This window comes from Salmo salar, chromosome 05 (genome assembly GCF_965601325.2).
Source record: "Salmo salar chromosome 05, fSalSal1, whole genome shotgun sequence".
Classification (NCBI taxonomy): domain Eukaryota; kingdom Metazoa; phylum Chordata; class Actinopteri; order Salmoniformes; family Salmonidae; genus Salmo; species Salmo salar.
In genome coordinates, this window is record NC_138295.1 from 48,237,395 (window position 1) to 48,259,313 (window position 21,919).

The 21,919-nt window shown below is 43.8% G+C and overlaps 1 pseudogene; it reads left to right on the plus strand.

Annotated features, from left to right (window-relative positions):
• Positions 1–4,549: 4,549 nt before the first annotated feature.
• Positions 4,550–21,407, plus strand: LOC106604979 (ras-related protein Rab-39B-like; annotated as a pseudogene).
• Positions 21,408–21,919: the final 512 nt, after the last annotated feature.

Below are 21,919 nucleotides of genomic sequence, written 5' to 3' on the forward strand. Positions count from 1 at the left end.
GAATAGACCTCCCTTTTCAGTGTGCACCAGTCCCTCTTGTTTCCAATGCCAATCCTTGCAGCTGAACATGCAAGTTTACATATCCTGAGCCATTAAAATTCCTGACAACTTGATATACAGTCAGTGAGTGCTTGCAACCTACGTCATATTCGTATTTAGTGAAAGGTATACTCTCAAATAGTGACAACAGAAAATGCAAGGCTTGCCTTGATATAGGGCAGAATGCATCCTTTTCTCTTCAAAGAGCCGCAACTCCCCTTTTCTCTCTTTCCATCTGCACACCCCTCCTTTTTCCATTGGAGAGCCCTCCCTCTCACACTCTTGCACCTCTCCCTTTGTCAAGTATCAACAGGCACAGGCAAACTTTGGAAGTCCCCACCCCTACCAAACACTCATATGCACATGCTTGTACAATATCAGTCGAGATCTGCATGAAGGAGACGGCAGCATAACAACTTAAGAACTCTATGGGATGGACATTCTTCCACAGGTGCTTTCACTGAGGATTTGAGGAGCCAGCACACACAATGAACCAAACACATTTACATACATTTACATAATTTAGTAGACGCTCTTATCCAGAGCGACTTACAAATTGGTGCATTCACCTTATGATATCCAGTGGAACAACCATTTTACAATAGTACATCTATATATTTTTTGGGGGGAGGGGGGGCTAGAAGGATTACTTTATCCTATCCCAGGTATTCCTTCTTTAAGGTGGGGGGTTTCAGGTGTCTCCGGAAGGTGGTGATTGACTCCGCTGTCCTGGCGTCATGAGGGAGCTTGTTCCACCATTGGGGTGCCAGAGCAGCGAACAGTTTTGACTGGGCTGAGCGGGAACTGTGCTTGCGCAGAGGTAGGGGGGCCAGCAGGCCAGAGGTGGATGAATGCAGTGCCCTTGTTTGGGTGTAGGGACTGATCAGAGCCTGAAGGTACGGAGGTGCCGTTCCCCTCACAGCTCCGTAGGCATACACCATGGTCTTGTAGCAGATGCGAGCTTCAACTGGAAGCCAGTGGAGTGTGTGGAGGAGCGGGATGACGTGAGAGAACTTGGGAAGGTTGAACACCAGATGGGCTGCGGCGTTCTGGATGACTTGTAGGGGTTTAATGGCAGAGGCAGGGAGCCCAGCCAACAGCGAGTTGCAGTAATCCAGACGGGAGATGACAAGTGCCTGGATTAGGACCTGCGCCGCTTCCTGTGTAAGGCAGGGTCGTACTCTGCCAATGTTGTAGAGCATGAACCTACAGGATCGGGTCACCGCCTTGATGTTAGCGGGGGCAGAGTGAGTAGTGTTGGAGGAGAGCGAGAGGGAAAAGGATACAAGGTAGTGGTCGGAGACTTGGAGGGGAGTTGCAGTGAGATTAGTAGAAGAACAGCATCTAGTAAAGATGAGGTCAAGCGTATTGCCTGCCTTGTGAGTAGGGGGGACGGTGAGAGGGCGAGTTTAACCTCTATGGGCTAGGTGGGACGCAAGCGTCCCACCCGTGGTGCACTCCATCAACAGCAGGTGCATTTCAAGAGCGGCAAATTTGAATCCAAATAAATGTCAAAATTCAAATTTTTCAAACATACAACTATTTTACACCCTTTGAAAGATAAACATCTCCTTAATCTAACCACGTTTTACGATTTCAAAAAGGTTTTACGGCGAAAGCATAAATTTAGAGTATGTTAGGAAAGTACATTTACAAGAGTTGTGTGTAATGTTTTGTCAATTCAAAGACAGGGTCACCAAAACCATAAAACCAGCTAAAATGATGCACTAACCTTTTACAATCTCCATCAGATGACACTCCTAGGACATTATGTTAGACAATGCATGCATTTTTAGTTCTATCAAGTTCATATTTATATCCAAAAACAGCGTTTTACTATGGCATTGATGTTGAGGAAATCGTTTCCCTCCAATAACCGGCAGTCAAGTCAGCGTCACAAATTAAATAATTAAAATTAGAAAACATTGGTAAAATATTATATTGTCATTTAAAGAATTATAGATTTACATCTCTTGAACGCAATCAACTTGCCAGATTTAAAAATAACCTTACTGGGAAATCACACTTTGCAATAATCTGAGCACTGCGCCCAGAAAAATACGCGTTGCGATACAGACTAGACGTCATGTTGGGGAGATCTAAAATCGAAAATACTATGTAAATAATCCATTACCTTTGATTCTCTTCATCAGATGTCACTTCCAGGTATCACAGGTCCATAACGAATGTAGTTTTGTTCAAAAAAGCTCATCATTTATGTCCAAAAATCTCCGTCTCGTTAGCACATGATGTAAGCCAGCCGGACTTCACGTCATGAACGAGGGGAAAAAATATATTTCCGTTCGTTCAAACATGTCAAACGTTGTATAGCATAAATCATTAGGGCCTTTTTTAACCAGAACATGAATAATATTCAAGGTGGACGAATGCATACTCTTTTATAACGTATTGGAACGAGGGTACCCAACATGAACTCGCGCGCCAGGTGTCTAATGGGCCATCATCGTTCCATGGCTCTTGTTCGGTCAGATCTCCCTCCAGAAGACTCAAAACACTTTGTAAAGGCTGGTGACATCTAGTGGAAGCAATAGGAAGTGCCAAAATATTCCTCAGCCCCTGTGTTTTTCAATGGCATAGGTTTAAAGGTCAATACAACACATCAGGTATCCACTTCCTGTCAGAAAATGTCTCAGGGTTTTGCCTGCCAAATGAGTTCTGTTATACTCACAGACACCATTCAAACAGTTTTAGAAACTTTAGGGTGTTTTCTATCCATATATAATAAGTATATGCATATTCTAGTTACTGGGTAGGATTAGTAACCAGATTAAATCGGGTACATTTTTTTATCCAGCCGTGCAAATACTGCCCCCTAGCCCTAACAGGTTAAAAGAGGAGAGGAGTGGAAAGAAGGAGGCAGAGAGAAATGAGTCAAAGGTAGACGTAGGGAGGTTAAAGTCACCCAGAACTGTGAGGGGTGAGCCATCCTCAGGAAAGGAACTTATCAAGGCGTCAAGCTCATTGATGAACTCTCCAAGGGAACCTGGAGGGCGATAAATGATAAGGATGTTAAGCTTGAATGGGATAGTGACTGTGACAGCATGGAATTCAAAGAACGAGATAGACAGATGGGTCAGGGGAGAAAGAGAGAATGTCCACTTGGGAGAGATGAGGATTCCAGTGCCACCACCCCGCTGACCAGATGCTCTCGGGGTATGCGAGAACACGTGGTCAGACGAGGAGAGAGCAGTAGGAGTAGCAGTGTTTTTTGTGGTAATCCATGTTTCTGTCAGCGCCAAGAAGTCGAGGGACTGGAGGGTGGAATAGGCTGAGATGAACTCTGCCTTGTTGGCCGCAGACCGGCAGTTCCAGAGGCTGCCGGAGACCTGGAACTCCACGTGGGTCGTGCGCGCTGGGACCACCAGGTTAGAGTGGCAGCAGCCATGCGGTGTGAAGCGTTTGTATGGCCTGTGCAGAGAGGAGAGAACAGGGATAGACAGACACATAGTTGACACGCTACAGAAGAGGCTACGCTAATGCAAAGGAGATTGGAATGAAAATTAATTAAACAACTGGGGAAGCGAGGGAGCAGGGCCTCCCTCACTAACCTTTCACTGAAACACTCAGATATAACTCTTCCAACTTCCACTTTAGAAATTATAATTGATGTAAACTACAGTGGTTCAATGTTTCAGGAATAGGCTCAAACTTAGTTTATTCAGCTAGATAACTTGGTACAGTATTCTTCCGTGAAACCCACCCAGTGCACCGTATCCTATGACGCCGTAGCTAACTAGCATGCTAGCTTCCAATAACACACGGTTAGCACCAATACTTGGTTACAACAAACCAATGTTTGTTGTAATGGATCAGACGTGTCCGTGTCAGACATGTCCTGATCCAATGGATCAGATGTGTCCGTGTCTAGTTCCTTTCATAACGCAGAAGTAATTAAACGTTAGCTAGCTAACACAAAGTCAGTCCTGCAAGCTACACAAGTAGACTACACATCGCGAATGTTCAGAAAGTTAAGCTAACGTTACATAAATCGTATTGACTAAAATGATACAGTACTGCTAGCTGGTAAAGTTGGCCAGCTAGCAGTGGCTGCGTTGTTGACTTTGTTTGAAAATGTAGCTGGCTAGCTAACCTCGATAGTTTCTCTGTACTACACCTCTATCTTGGATATGAAGACAAAGACAACTATGATACAAAGACAACTATGTAGCTAGCTAACATTACACTAATCAAATCGTTCCGTTGTAATGTATTTAGTTTATACAGTACTGCTAGTTGGTAAAGTTGGCTAGCTAGCAGTGGCTGTGGTGTTGACTTTGTTGACTTTGTTTGGAAAACGGCGTCGCTGCGAACGAATATAGCTGGCTAGCTAACCTCGATAGTTACTCTAAGCTACACCTTTATCTTTGATACGAAGACAGCAAAGACAACTATGTAGCTAGCTAACATTACACTAGCTAACAAACACACAGCAGGGGATCAACAATGTGAGGGTGTTTTCTGGCTGCTGACACTACAGACATACTGTTCTATGTGGGAGCTGTGTGGAGTGCTGAGAAGTGTCTCTCGTACTATTTCTCCTCAGAGGGAGCATCGAGGAACCAGCTCCAGTTTGTCAAACCCCTATCTGCCTCTGGCTTCCTGAGGGGAATCCCTCTCTCCATATGTCCCTCAATCTTTCCTATTCCTCTCTCCAGTCCTCAGCAGCTATTATGGACCTGACTGTGGCAGTACCAGTTCAGGATCATCAAGTCGTCCCTGCTGAAGCGTTACACAGACGAGATGTTTCTGGACTGCATCAACCAGACAGTAGGGGTGGACTTCTACGTGCACTTCCTGGAGGTGGAAACTGGTGTTAGGGTCAAACTGCAGTTCTGGGACACGCAGGCCAGGAACAGTACTGTGCTGTATTACCACAACAACACATTAAATCAGCCTACAACATCACTCCATTCTGTAACGTTAGCTATTCATTTACTAATCCACCACCCCACTACTTTGCTGACTTGAGGGACCTGCTTTCTACTCCATGGCATAAATCATGTTAATACATAATTACAAGACATAATGCTATGATCTGCACAAACTGGGTATTTTAAAGAGGCTCAGGGGGATAGGATTGTTCCCATAAAAGGATCATTCTTACTAGTAAGGAAATAGAAGGCTTGGGGTGGCAGGTAGCCTAGTGGTTAGAGCTTTGGGCCAGTAACCGTAAAGGTTGCTAGATGAAATCCCTGAGCTGACAATGTAAAATCTAATTCTGCCCCTGAACAAGGCAGTTAACCTACTGTTCCTAGGCTGTCATTGTAAATTACTTGTTCTTAACTGACTTGTCTAGTTAAATAAAGGTAAAATAAAAAATATGGGGCAGAATCCACCCTTTCCCTTCAGAAAGCTGCAACTTCCCCCTTCTCTGCACACCAATACAATGTCTATGCATTACAATGTAATACCCTGATAAACTACCGGCTCTTTGACTTGGGTATTTTCCACAATAGGAGTATTCATCAGTCTTTACCTAAAGGAAAATCCAACAAATTAAATACAACCTATATGGGAGTAAGGTGCAATTACAGAATGTAATAGACACCTGTCTTCAGGTACCGTATATATGTAGGTAGGTTACTGTATTCAATGTGAATAAAATACTCACACCTACTCTATTTTGTATTTCTAACTTTAATGCTATGAACATTCCAGTTGGGGTCAATTCCAATTTAATTTGAAATGTTTCATTCAATTTGATTCTTCACGTTATGGAATTGGAATTTAATTGGAATTAGAATTCAGTTGTAATGAAAAAAATATATATACTTTTTTTTAATTGTAATTTAATCATCTCTCTGAATTCAAAGGCTGACCTGGAAATTGAATTGAATGACCTTTACAGGGAGAGTGAATTTAATTAGATTTGAATTTGTGGAATTAACCCAAACTCTGATTCCAGCCACCTGAATAAGCCCAAGATTGTGCTCACATGTGTTTTGATCATCCATCCAATCCTCTGTGACTCACCACAGCCAAACAAAATATTCCCTGTAAATCAATGGTTAAGGGTTTATTTTGTTAACTGTTACATACTTACACATTTGACAATAGCGCAAGCATTGCTTATAGTCTGGTTTATATTATCTGTCTCCCTCTCTACCCCATGAGTTGATATTCATTGTTGGGGAGTAATGAACTACTTATAGTTCAACTAGTAATTTAACTACATTTTGCTGTAGCTTGGCGGTAGTTGAACTACATTAAAATCTTGGTAGTGTTTTCAATAGTTAACTTTGTGTTGTTGTTGCCATTTTAGAGGTATAGCTAACTACACAATACTTTGTGGCTAAAATAAAGGGGGACATTTCTTTTCTGCCACCATCTTTGAAATGCAACAGAAAGGTCCCACTTCCAGCCATCACTCCGATGCTGTCTACAAGATGGCAGCAGTGTATGTGCAAAGTTTCAGACAGATAACTTGAAGTATGAGCGAACTACATGACATTTACTGTGAAGTCACCCAGGTACATTTGGACAAATCGTGTAGGAGACATTTGCATTCATACAGTGAGGGAAAAAAGTATTTGATCCCCTGCTGACTTTGTACGTTTGCCCACTGACAAAGAAATGATCAGTCTATAATTTTAATGGTAGGTTTATTTGAACAGTGAGAGACAGAATAACAACAAAAGAATCCAGAAAAACGTATGTCAAAAATATTATAAATTGATTTGCATTTTAATGAGGGAAATAAGTATTTGACCCCCTCTTAATCAGAAAGATTTCTGGCTCCCAGGTGTCTTTTATACAGGTACAGTGCAGTTATATTAACAACAATTTAAGCTTTCAGCCAATATAAGACACTTACAGTACGTACCGACATTTGTTGTTTCTCTAAAATCTGCAATCGTGACACAAGGCGCTGCATGATTTACTGTCCCGTTGATGGGATGCCTATCCCTATTAAGGTTAGCTTTAGTGTAGCTTAACTTCTTCCAGTGTGAAGTAATTGGAGGCTTGGTAAACTATATTTTCAGAGTAGCTTCCCCAACACTGTTGTTATTATTCAGTGACGAAAGGGGAGCTGTATAATATTTATTTTATTTCCATTTGCAAGGGTGAGAGAAACAATCTGCTTAATCCTCTCTTTGGGGGGGATGTACAATGGAAGACCCCTTAAGGCATGACATCTGAATAGTTAAAAACCTGGCCCTCTGTAAAAACCTGGCCCTCTGAGACTTATGAAAATGTTACATATGGTGGTAGATTTTGCCTCGTTTTTTTGGCTTGCTCCTCAAAAGCCAAATGTGAGTTGGCTTGGTGGTGTAGTTGATGTTGGTGTGTCCTTACCACCACCAAGAGACACCCATCTGTCAGAACCATGCCCGTAGTTGTTTCCCCCTCTCAATCACAACAAACAAGTTGTGCAAGTTGAGTTCAATAACTACAGGCCTGGCCCCTATGGTGAGATGCCGGAGGAAGCTTTGAATTGGTCAGTAGCCTACAGAGTAATATGAGAAGAATGCAATTGCTGAATTTATGTAGATATTCTTAGCCCCTTTTTAAAAATGTTCACCTAAAATGACATACCCAAATCTAACTGCCTGTAGCTCAGGCCCTACCTGCCGCCCCCGCCGCCCCTGATATACTATACCCCTAATGATATGCATATTCTTGGTACCATTTGAAAGAACACTTTGAAGTGTGGGGAAATGTGAAAGGACTGTAGTAGAATACAACCCAATAGATCTGGTAACAGATAATACAAAGAAAAAACCAACTGTTCTTTTGTACCATCTTTGATATGCAAGAGAAAGGCCATAATGTATTATTCCAGCCCAGGTGCAATTTAGATTTTGGCCACTAGATGGCATCAGTGTATGTGCAAAGTTTTAGACTGATGCAATGAACCATTGCATTTCTGTTCAAAATGTTGTATCAAGACTGCCCAAATGTGCCTAATTTGTTAATTAATTACTTCTCATGATTAAAATGGTGCACTCGCCTCAAACAATAGCATGGTATTCTTTCACTGTAATAGCTACTGTAAATTGGAGTGCAGTTAGATTAACAAGAATTTAAGCTTTCTGCCAATATCAGATATGTCTTATGTCCTGGGAAACTTTATTGTTACTTACAACCTCATGCTAATCGCATTAGCCTACGTTAGCTCAACCGTCATGTGGAAGGGACACCGATTCCGAATAAGTTATAACCAAATGTTTTGATAACTTTCAAATGTAGTAACAGGTCCATATAGAATAAACAACCCTTTACATAATACTATAGAATCAGTGTTCTGTTAATATAACAATGTGCACCTTTCATCTCATCATTCATTGACATTCCCAGCCAATACAGATACTGTGCATATCAACATTTAGTCTGGTGGTATCTTGGCAAACATGTCAGAGTGGTCATACCTTCCTGTGTAGTGCCCCATATAAACCAGGAGTTCCCCGATCCTGGTGCAGAATACACGGGGTTTCTCCCCCCCCCATACTGACTGACACCATTCAATAATAAAGAAAGACAATACAAGTAAAAGTTGTCTAGTAAAATTGTAACGCTGAATCAGGTCTCTCTCCATTCAGAGACATCAGTATCCGATGGACTTCATCACATCAGATTGCAAGTCTCCATGAGCTGGTTCCATAGATGTTTCTGTGAACACATACACACATAGTCACTAATGGCAGTTAGGATAGGTAATTTCTGACACAAAACAGGTGCTACAGTGCATTCTGAAAGTATTCAGACCCCTTGACTTTTTCCATATTTTGTTACGTTACAGCCTTATTCTAAAATGGACTAAATACATGTTTTGCTTCATCAATCTGCACACAATACCTCATAATGACAAAGCGAAAACATTTTTGATTTGTTTTGTTGCAACCCCCCCCCCCCCAAAAAAAACGGAAATACCTTATTTAATAAGTATTCAGACCCTTTGCTATGAGACTCAAAATTGAGCTCAGGTGCATCCTGTTTCCATTGATCATTGGACCACCGGCCAAACTGAGTAATCGGGGGAGAAGGGCCTTGGTCAGGGAGATGACCAAGAACCCGATGGTCACTCTGACAGTGCTCCAGACTTCCTCTGTGGTGATGGGAAAACCTTCCAGAAGGACAACCATCTCTGCAGCACTCCACCAATCAGGCCTTTATGATAGAGTGGCCAAACGGAAGCCACTCCTCAGTAAAAGGCACATGACATCTCGCTTGGAGTTTGCGGAAAGGCACCTAAAGGACTCTCAGACCATGAGAAACAAGATTCTCTGGTCTGAAGAAACCAAGATTAAACTGAATGCCTGAATGCCAAGAGTCACGTCTGGAGGAAGCTTGGTACCATGCCTATGGTGAAGCATGGTGGTGGTAGCATCATGCTGTGCGGATTTTTCAGCAGCAGGGACTGGGAGACTTGTCAGGATAGAGGGAAAGATGAATGGAGCAAAGTACAGAGAGATCATTGATGAAAATCTGCTCCAGAGTGATCAGGACCTCAGACTGGGTCTAAGGTTCACCTTCCAAAAGGACAACGACCCTAAGCACACAGCCAAGACAATGCAGGAGTGGCTTCGGGACAAGTCTCTGAATGTCCTTGAGTGGCCCAGCCTGAGCCCGGACTTGAACCCGATCGAACATCTCTGGAGAGACCTGAAAATAGCTGTACAGCGACGCTCCCCATCCAACCTGACAGAACTTGAGAGGATCTGCAGAGAAGAATGGGAGAAACTTCCCAAATACAGGTGTGCCAAGCTTGTACCCAGGAAGACTTGAGGCTGTAATCGCTGCCAAAGGTGCTTCAACAAAGTATTGAGTAAAACAGTGTTTGCTATGTCATTATGAGGTATTGTGTGTCGATTGATGAGGAAAAACAACAATTGAATCAGTATTAGAATAAGGCTGTAACGTAACAAAATGTGGAAAAAGTTGAGGGGTCAGAATACTTTCCAAATGCACTGTATAAGCAAGTCTCCATCCAAACTTTTTATGTCAGATAAAAAATGCCACAACAGGCCTGATACAAACAGCAGTTATCTGTACACTTTCCAAATGTCAACAAAAAATAATACCCTAGACAAAGTGGGATCTTTTTTTTGTAAAAGTAATTATGTGAGAGATGGTGGTGGAAATGCCTTTATGCGCAAATATTAATATAATAACCATCATATCGAAGTAAACGATATGATATGGTTTGTGGACTCAGGAAACTCAGGAAAGCATGTAGTTTATTAGGCTACAGATTGAATAAATGATGATGAACTTCACAGGGTGGTGAAAGTGCACTGTAATGAGCTTGATGCTCCTTTCTAATAAATATTGAGGGTCTTATTCTGGTGACATGATGATCGATGCTTGGCTGCCTTTTGACAAATAAATAATCTTGCTATTTTGTCCATAAAAATCTCATCATGTAGTAGGCTATACCCACACTATCTGCGAGCTGTTAGCTAGAGTGCACGTACCAAGACCGGAGTGGGCACATTCACTATATAACACAGATTTTTTTTTGTGCCAAAACCATCAGTAGAGTTGAAAATGTGATGAACCCATTTACATTTTTGTTTTTATTCAGTACATGAGAATTTAACCGAAAAAGTTATTTTTATGTGCACTACGTCCTTCCGCACAGCCTTTTATCCGTAACAAATACATTTGATGGAAACACATCTCTGGTTGGAAAAGGAGCATATGTTTTTATGCAGATTTTAGAATATTCACATGAAAATCTGTCACCATTTGGATGGATGCCTAGCTTATGTTGAAGATTGAACAGGTCAGATAAAATCTACCCAATTATGGTCTCCCCATCAAACGACTGAGGCTGCCGTCTGGCAAAAGCATCAATAGTCCATCTGTAGAAGTAGGCAGAGTTGAGGCAAAGTTCATCAGTGACACAAAAGGTGTTGCAATTACTGAAATTTTGTGCTGTACTGTATTATTAGTAATCACCTCATTTGTAATTGTATTTATTATGGATCCCCATTAGCTGCTTTTCCTGGGGTCCATTACGGCAGTTATATACAATTACAAATATTACATTACATTTCACAATAGATTTCACAACACATTAAGTGTGTGCCGTCAGGCCACTCCATGTGTATGTGTGTGTAGTGCATATGTTATCGTGTGTGTGTGTGTGTGTGTGTGTGTGTGTGTGTGTGTGTGTGTGTGTGTGTGTGTGTGTGTGTGTGTGTGTGTGTGTGTGTGTGTGTGTGTGTGTGTGTGTGTGTGTGTGTGTCTTCACATTGTGGATGTGTTGAGTGGATATGTTGAGTGCCAGGTGTCTCTGCATCTCATGCATCTGTGAACACATACACACAGTCACTGTTCTATTACCAATGGTGGTATCTGACACAAAAACATATACTATGTTGAAGTTTAAACAGGTCAGACTAAACCTACCTAATTCTGTTCTTCTCATCGATAACCATTGGTGAGTAGGCAAGAGCTGAGGTCTTTGCCAGAATCACATTAATAGGCATAGCAACGTAGATCAGCTCCTGGCACCTATGGTGGAGAAATTACAAGATTATGTTATAATGCTGTTATTGTATCAAATGATTGTTTTATGCAACAGAATAAGGGGTTGTTAGAACGCTCATCTGTGTATGTTCTACTGAGGATGGGCCGCTAGAAGATTTACCACCGGCCTGAGGAGAGACACATGAAACGAGGGGTTAATACCATAATAGGAAGGGAGTTGTAACCTATAACACACCTCGTTTATCCTCCTCAGGACTTTGAAGGGCCCCACACACTGCGGCCCCAGCTTCCGGCAGGGCAAACGGAGGGGCAGGTTCCGGGTTGAGAGCCAGAACCTGTCCCCCGGTACGAACACGGGGGCCTCACTGCGGTGGCGGTCAGCACTCCTCTTCTGCCGTCCACTGGCTTGCTTCAGGGATTCCTGGACGGCTCTCCAGGTCTCCTTGGAGCACTGCACCCATTCCTCCACCGCAGGAGCCTCGGTCTGGCTCTGGTGCCATGGTGCCAGGACCGGCTGGTAACCCAAAACACACTGAAAGGGTGACAGGTTAGTGGAGGAGTGACGAAGTGAGTGCTGGGCCAACTCCGCCCATGGAATGTACCTCGCCCACTCCCCTGGCCGGTCCTGGCAATATGACCACAGAAACCTGCCCACCTCCTGTTTCACCCTCTCCGCCTGCCCATTACTCTCGGGGTGATAACCGGAGGTCAAGCTGACCGAGACCCCCAGATGCTCCATAAACGCCTTCCATATCCTGGACGTGAACTGGGAACCTCGATCAGAGACAATGTCCTCCGGCACCCCGTAGTGCCAGAAGACGTGGGTAAATAGGGCCGGGCAACGGGAGGAGACGGCAGGACTTTGAAAACCGATCCACAACAACCAGGACCGTAGTGCTCCCCTGAGACGGGGGGAGATCTGTCAGGAAGTCTACTGACAGGTGAGACCATGGCCGTTGTGGAACGGGGAGGGGCTGTAACTTCCCTCTCGGGAGATGCCTAGGTGCCTTACTCTGGGCGCACACCGAACAGGAAGAGACATAGAACCTCACGTTTTTAGCCAAGGTGGGCCACCAGTACTTCCCCCTGAGACCCCACACTGTCCTCACCACACCAGGATGACCCGAAGAGGGTAGTGTGTGGGCCCACCGAATCAATTGATCACGGACACCGAGCGGCATGTACATGCGACCCACGGGACACTGTTCCACCCTTAACGCCAGGTTCCACCCTTAACGCCCGCTCGATGTCCGAGTCCACCTCCCATATCACCGGTGCCACCAGCCTAGAAGCTGGAATAATGGGAGTAGGATCGATGGGCCGGTCCTCAGTGTCATAGAGACGGGACAGCGCGTCGGCCCTCATGTTCAGGAAGCCTGGTCTATAGGAAATAGTAAACCTGAAACGGGTGAAGATCATGGCCCACCTTGCCTGACGTGGATTCAGTCTCCTAGCTGCCCGGATATACACCAGATTCTGATGGTCAGTCCAGATGAGAAAGGGGTGCTTAGACCCCTCAAGCCAGTGTCTCCACACCCTCAAGGCTTTTACCACCGCTAGCAACTCCCTGTCCCCCACATCATAGTTGCGCTCCGCCAAACTGAGCTTCTTCGAAAAGAAAGCGCAGGGGCAGAGTTTCGGTGGCGTACCCGAGCGCTGTGATAGCATGGCACCCACCCCAGCCTCGGATGCATCCACCTCCACTATGAATGCTAGAGAGAGGTCCGGGTGCGCCAACACGGATGCCTCGGTGAACAGCACCTTCAACCGTTTTGACCGAGAAGTGTTCTGCCTGCCCTCTCGACTCCCAGACTGACTCCTCCAGCACCGGTCGGCCGTGTATCCTCTCCGACCACAGCTGGTGCAGGAGGAGCCACCTCCTCTGGTACTCCTCGGCATGGCCCCCCCTAACTCCATAGGAGTAGGGGCGGGAGTGCACGGAGGTGGAACAGACAGGACCCTTTCCGAACGCCCGCGGGCAGCCAGCAGATTGTCCAGTCGGATAGACATGTCAATAAGCTCGTCGAGGGAGAGAGCGGTGTCCCGACAAGCTAGCTCCCTGCGGACGTCTGCCCGGAGACTACACCTGTAATGTTCCACCTGTCGTTCCACCCCGCCCCAGCGGCCAAGGTCCTGAACTCCAGCGCAAAGTCCTGCGCACTCCTCGTCTCTTGCCTGAGGTGGAACAGCCGCTCACCCGCCGCTCGTCCCTCCGGAGAGTGGTCGAACAAGGCCCGAAAGCGGCGGGTGAACTCCAGATAGTGATCCCTCGCCGAGTCCGGACCATTCCAGACTGCATTGGCCCACTCCAGAGCTCGGCCCGTCAGGCAGGAAACGAGGACACTCACACTCTCCTCCCCCGAGGGAGCAGGTCTTACGGTGGCCAGGTACAGCTCGAGCTGGAGCAGAAATCCCTGGCACCCAGCCGCTGCTCCATCATACTCCCTCGGGAGCGCAAGATGCAGCGCGCCGGAGCCAGACACAGTGGGAGGAGAAGGTGGCGGAGTCGGAGGAGCCGGAGGTGAAGAGAGGAGACCACCCCTCTCCATCATTTGGTCCATTGCGGATCCAATCCGATGGAGGACTGAGGTGTGATGGAGCACGCGTTCCTCCATCAAAGGAAGGGGGTTGGCAGCTGCTCCTGCTGACTCCATAGGTGGTGCGGGATTCTTTAAGGCTTGGGCGTTGTAGGAGAGGAATCAGACGCAGGAAGCAGCAATAGAGGGTAATGGTTTTTAATGAGCCCAACGGCGAAAACACAAGCCACCCCAAACAGCGAACTGAGCGCACACAAAACAAAGTGCCCCAAACACAGGGGACAAACACAGTCGGCGCAAAACCACGCACTAGCGCAAAACACCATCAGCGTGTACACAAGCATATACATACAGAGAAACAATCCCGCACAAAGAGCAGGTGGGCCTACTGGCTAATATAGCCTCGCTAATCAACCCAACACAGAACAGGTGCAAACAATAACGGAAAGAGGGAAAACCAAAAGGGAATCAGTGGCAGCTAGTAGGCCGGTGACGACGACTGCCGAGCGCCACCCGAGCAGGAGGGGGAGCCACCTTCGGTGGGAGTCATGACACTGGGTGATTTAAATATTGACTGGCTCTCATCAAGCTGTCCACTGAAGAAAAAACTTCAAACTGTAACCAGTGCCTGCAACCTGGTTCAGGTTGTCAGTCAACCTACCAGGGTATTTACAATCAGCATAGGAATGAAATCATCAACATGTATTGATCACATCTTTACTAATGCTGCAGAAATTTGCTTAACATCAGTATCCAAATCTATAGGATGTAGTGATCACAATATAATAGCCATATCTAGGAAAACCAAAGTTCCAAAGTCTGGGCCTAATACATTGTATAAGAGGTCATGCAATAAGTTTTGTAGTGATTCATATGTTGATGATGTAAAGAATATTTGCTTATTCCGGTTACTAATAAGCATGCACCCATCATTAAGAAGAAAATGACCGTACTAACTGTTAAATCCCCTTGGATTGATGAGGAATGGAAAAATTGTGTGGTTGAGAGGGATGAGGCAAAAGGTATGGCAAATAAGTCTGGCAGCCCAACTGACTGGCAAACGTACTGCAAATTAAGAAATCATGTGACTAAGCTAAATAAAAATAAACTATAGAATGAAACAAAGATGAATGACATAAAGAATGATAGTAAAACGCTTTGGAGAACCTTAAATGAAATTTTGGGGAAAAAGCTAACTTGGCTCTATTATTCATTGAATCAGATGGCTAATTTATCACAAAACCCACTGATATTGCCAACTACTTTAATGACTTTTTCATTGGCTGTGAACCCTCTCATTTCAACCGGCTGTGATCCTTTGAACGTGTTGGGGGTGATGAAACAATGGAGGGTTGTGAATGAGAGGGTTCAACGGAGGGTTTTAAATGAGAGGGTTCATTTATCTGGCCCGGATTACCCCAGTGGGAGGAGTTTGAACAGGGTGAAAAGTGATTGCATTTGTTTTGGAACTGTGCTGCCTCCTGGGCATGAACCAGGTGCCCCGCTCTGGCCGATGGTGAAGTCAGCTCAAAACAAAAGTGAAGTAATCAAGCACGTGGAGTGATTAAGTAGGATTCTGAAGCAAAAGTGATTGATTTTGATAAAAATGCTGGTAACAGTTGACACCCAGCATTATGACACAGTCGTAACCAGGCCATAATATGTCATAACAGCTCATATAACTTGTCATAACCGGTCATAATATGGTCATAACACTGTCATGACACATGTATTTAGACCTGTTGTGACATACAGTACAGTATATATTAAGGCGGTGACATCAAGGCGGTGACCCGATCCTGTAGGTTCATGCTCTACAACATTCGCAGAGTACGACCCTGCCTCACACAGGAAGCGGCGCAGGTCCTAATCCAGGCACTTGTCATCTCCCGTCTGGATTACTGCAACTCGCTGTTGGCTGGGCTCCCTGCCTGTGCCATTAAACCCCTACAACTCATCCAGAACGCCGCAGCCCGTCTGGTGTTCAACCTTCCCAAGTTCTCTCACGTCACCCCGCTCCTCCGCTCTCTCCACTGGCTTCCTGTTGAAGCTCGCATCCGCTACAAGACCATGGTGCTTGCATACGGAGCTGTGAGGGGAACGGCACCTCCGTACCTTCAGGCTCTGATCAGGCCCTACACCCAAACAAGCAACTGCGTTCATCCACCTCTGGCCTGCTCGCCTCCCTACCTCTGAGGAAGCACAGTTCCCGCTCAGCCCAGTCAAAACTGTTCGCTGCTCTGGCACCCCAATGGTGGAACAAGCTCCCTCACGACGCCAGGACAGCGGAGTCAATCACCACCTTCCGGAGACACCTGAAACCCCACCTCTTTAAGGAATACCTAGGATAGGATAAAGTAATCTTTCTAACCCCTCCCCCCCCCCCCTTTAAAAGATTTAGATGCACTATTGTAAAGTGGTTGTTCCACTGGATATCATAAGGTGAATCCACCAATTTGTAAGTCGCTCTGGATAAGAGCGTCTGCTAAATGACTTAAATGTAAATGTAAATGTATTATGTTATGGCTGGTTTTGACACCTACATAAGTGTCAAAACCCACAAACCCTACCACACAAGGCAAAACATTCCATTACACCATAAACAAGTCGGCTATGTTATATATAACATTTTCTGAAATTGACCATATTAAATTACCATTGTAATTGCGCACACATTGATGTCAGACATGTACCTACCTCAATGCTCTTTTCTGAAGAAGGATGAATGCAGGAGCATATTTCAGGAGCAGGGCAAGAAACACTTTAACTGATGACTAACATAAGGGCATGTACGTCATAGGCCTATCTGGCTTATATGATTATGATGGTCATAATGCTTCTTGACAGTGTCATAAAGTGTATTTTCTTAGTCCAAGTAAAGTGACACAGTAAAGTCATAATGCTTCTTGACAATGTCATGAAGTGTATTTTCTGAGTCCAAGTAAAGTGACACAGGATGGTCATAATGCTTTATGATGGGGTCAGAAAGTGTATTTTCAACAAGTTATATAAAATATGATGGAAAAAAACATGACTGTAAAGAATTCATTACAATAACAACAAAGGACTTAAGAAACAAACTTTCAAACGGAAAAACATTTGAAAAAATGTGGGTTTTAACACTCTTATGTAGGTTTCATAACCAGCCACAAAATAACGCAATATATGTCACAACATGTGTAAATATATGGGTCATGACAGTGTTATGACCACGTTATGACAAGTAATGTCAGCTGTTTTGACATTGTATGCTATGGTTATGACCGTGTCATAACATATGAAACCGGGTTTCAAGTAAAGTGTTATCAAAATGCTTTATCTGCCTTCCCAATGAAAACTAGTTTGAAAATTCTAATATTTATTTCATGGAAAAGAGCTGTTGTATGTTTCTGGACAATGCACCTAGCTGCCTTGTTGACAACATGACCAAGCAATGCAGATTACTATTTTGAGAAGGGCACTCCTCCATCCCCGCTTTCACCCAATGACATGACGGGCCATTGCCCAATTCAACCAGAAAACATTAACGGAAGCCTCTCTAATGCAAATTCTGTTGAGTGTGGTGTACAGCTAGGCAGTCGGCTTGGACCATTATTGTTTTCTGTGTTTACTAATGACCTTCCACTGACCTTGAATAATATCCCCCTAGAGTCTGTTGACGCACCGGTGCATCAATCTAAGTAACATCATTTTTTTTTTTAAATCCCATCAAAATCCTACAGTTTCACCTAGAGATACAGTTGAAGTCGGAAGTTTACATACACTTAGGTTGGAGTCACTAAAACTCATTTCTCTACCTCCACAAATGTCTTGTTAACAAACTATAGTTTTGGCAAGTCGGTTAGGACATCTACTTTGTGCATGACATAAGTAATTTTTCCAACAATTGTTTACAGACAGATTATTTCACTTAAAATTCACTGTATCACAATTCCAGTGGGTCAGAAGTTTACATACACTAAGTTGACTGTGCCTTTTTTAAACAGCTTGGAAAATTCCAGAAAATTATGTCTTGGCTTTAGAAGCTTCTGATAGGCTAATTTACATAATTTGAGTCAATTGGAAGTGTACCTGTGAATGTATTTCAAGGCCTACCTTCAAACTCAGGCTTCTTAGCTTGACATAATGGGCAAATCAATAAAAAATCAGCCAAGACCTCAGAATTTGTTTTTTAGACCTCCACAAGTCTGGTTCATTCTTGGGAGAAACTTCCAAATGCCTGAAGGTACCACGTTCATCTGTACAAACAATAGTACGCAAGTATAAACACCATGGGACCACGCAGCCGTCACACCGCTCAGGATGGAGACGCATTCTCTCTCCTAGAGATGAACGTACTTTGGTGCGAAAAGTGCAAATCAATCCCAGAACAACAGCAAAGGACCCTGTGAAGATGCTGGAGGAAACAAGTACAAAAGTATCTATATCCACAGTAAAACAAGTCCTATATTGACATAACCTGAAAGGCCGCTCAGCAAGGAAGAAGCCACTGCTCCAAAGCCACCATAAAAAAAGCCAAACTACGGTTTGCAACTGCACATAGGGAAAAAGATTCTACTTTTTGGAGAAATGTCCTCTAGTCTGATGAAACAAAAAAAGAACTGTTTGGCCATAATGACTATTGTTATGTTTGGAGGAAAAAGGGAGATGCTTGCCAGCCGAAAAACACCATCCCAACCGTGAAGAATCATGTTGTGGGGGTGCTTTGCTGCAGGAGGGACTGGTGCACTTCACAAAATAGATGGCATCTTGAGGCAGGAAAATTATGTGGCTATATTGTAGAAACATCTCAAGACATCAGTCAGGAAGTTAAAGCTTGGTCGCAAATGGGTCTTCCAAATGGACAATGACCCCAAGCATACTTCCAAAGTTGTGGCAAAATGGCTAAGGACAACAAATTCAAATTATTGGAGTGCCCATCACAAAGTCCTGACCTCAGTCCTATAGAAAGTTTGTGGGCAGAACTAAAATAGCATGTGCGAGCAAGGAAGGCTACAAACCTGACTCAGTTACACCAGCTCTGTCAGGAGGAATGGGCCAAAATTCACCCAACTTTTTGTGGGAAGCTTGTGGAAGGCTACCCGAAACGTTTGACCCTAGTTAAACCATTTATAGGCAATGCTACCAAATACTAATTGAGTGTATGTAAATATCAAACCCACTGGGAATGTGATGAAAGAAATAAAAGCTGAAATAAATCATTCTTTTATTATTCTGACATTTCACATTCTTAAAATAAAGTGGTTATCCTAACTGAACTAAGACAGGGAATTTTTACTGGGATTAAATGTCAGGATTTGTGAAAAACTGAGTTTAAATGTATTTGGCTAAGGTGTATGTAAACTTCCGAGCTTAAAGTTTTCTTTACTGACCATCATTTTCACTTGTCTGACCACTTGCATGATGACGAGTTTCTCATACGACTGGGTGATGTTTTTTGCCTGAATGATCTGAATCTAGGATTACAGGTACTCTCCGCAACTATATTCAATGTGCGGGACAAAATTGAGGCTATGATTAAGTTGGAGCTCTTTTCTGTCTGCATTAACAAGGACAACACAGAAGTCTTTCCATCATTGTATGATTTTTTTGTGTGCAAATTAACTCAAGCTTACAGACAATGTCAAATGTGATATAGCGAAGCACCTAAGTGAGCTGGGTGCGCTATTACGCAGGTACTTTCCTGAAACGGACAACACAAACTGGATTCGTTATCCCTTTCATGCCCTGCCTTCAGTCCACTTACCGATATCTGAACAAGAGTGCCTCATCGAAATTGCAACAAGCGGTTCTGTGAAAATTGAATTTAATCAGAAGCCATTGCTAGATTTATGGATAGGGCATCGCTCAGAGTTTCTTGCATTGACCAATCGCGCTGTTAAGACACTGATGCCCTTTGTAACCACGTACCTATGTGAGAGTGTATTCTCGGCCCTCACTAGCATGATAACTAAATACAGGCACAGACTGTGTGTGGAAAATGATTTAAGACTGATACTCTGCAATACAACCCAACATTGCAGAGTTATGTGTATCCTTTCAAGGACACCCTTTTCATTAACCTGTGGTGAGTTATTCACAATTTTTGATGACCAAATAAGGTTTTATATGTAAGATGGCTAAATAAAGAGCAGAATTATTGATTATTATTATATTATTATTTGTGCCCTGGTCCTATAAGAGCTCTTACTCACTTCCCACGAGCCAGGTTGTGACAAACTCATTCTTATGTTTAATAAATGTATTGTATAGTGTGTGTGTGGCAGGCTTACAATGATGGCAAAAAACAACATTTGAGAGTGCGCTGACCCAGCTGGAGGTTGAATGTTTGAAGGGGTACAGGACTATAAAAAGTTTGGGAACCACTGATGTATGTGATATGTGATTGGGGTACGACTGTGATATGTGGTTCTCGCATGGCTATCTTAAGATGAATGCACTAGTTGTGGGTCACGCTGGATGGGAGCATCTGTTGAATGGCTCAATGGTAATGTAAATGTAGTGCAAAATATGTACAGTTGAAGTTGGAAGTTTACATACACCTTAGCCAAATACATTTAAACTCAGTTTTTCACAAGTCCTGACATTTAATCCCAGTAAAAATTCCCTGTTTTAGTTAAGTTAGGATCAACACTTTATTTTAAGAATGTCAGACACAATGCGTCTGACTAGCTCTACTGAAACGACTACTAGGTGTCGTTCAATGAGGATGCCTAATCTGGTGAAACCTCCAATGAATACCACATCCTAATTTGCAGATGCAATAGGCAGAGGTCAACTAAGTTCCTCCATATATAGTCAACAATATCCTAATTTAGGTTAACATTTACCAATGTGTATGAGTTTATAGTAATTATCACAACATATCTGCTGATCATTGATCCACATCCATAAATTTAATCCATTTTTTTTTTTAACAATTCCTTTAACTTTTTGATATGTTTTTCTTTTCTCTCAGGTCAGTGACTCGGTCCTACATCCATAACTCAGTGGGGGACCTGCTGGTGTTTGACCTGACTAACCGGGCCTTTGAGCATGTGCAGGAGTGGCACGCAGAGGTGTGTGAACATGTGCAGCCCCACACAGTGCTGTTTTAACACAAGAATGACCGGGTGGCCCGCCATAACATGGCTGAGAAACTGGCTGGCCAGCTGGGGATGCCCTACATCGAGGTGTTGGCTAAGACTGGTCAGTGTGTGATGGGAGGCCTTCGAGCTGCTGACCGGCCGAGTGTACTAGGGCCTGCTGAGTGGGGAGGTGGAGCTGCAAGAGGACTGGGACAGGGTGAAGTGCTTTGCTCCACGTGCTTCACTAGTAGAGCTACAGCAGCCCAAGATCAATATACCCAACAACAGAAAGAAGTGCTGTTCCTGAGTTGGGTCTTTGGACTTGTGCTGTATTGTCATATACAATTGAAGTCGGAAGTGTACATACATCTTAGCCAAATACATTTAAACTCAGTTTCTCACAATTCCTGACATTTAATACCAGTAAAAATTCCCCGTCTTAGGTAAGTCAGGATCACCACTTCATTTTAACTATGTGAAATGTCAGAATAATAGTTGAGTGATTTATTTCAGCTTTTATTTCTTTCATCACATTCCCAGTGGGTCAGAAGTTTACATACACTCAATTAGTATTTGGTAGCATTGCCTTTAAATTGTTTAACTTGGGTGAAACATTTCAGGTAGCCTTCCACAAGCTTCCCACAATAAGTTGGGTGAATTTTGGCCCATTCCTCCTGACAGAGCTGGTGTAACAGTCAGGTTTGTAGGCCTCCTTGCTCGCACACCTTTTCCAGTTCTGCCCACAAATTTTCTATAGGATTGAGTTCAGGGCTTTGTTATGGCCACTCCAATACCTTGACTTTGTTGTCCTTAAGCCAT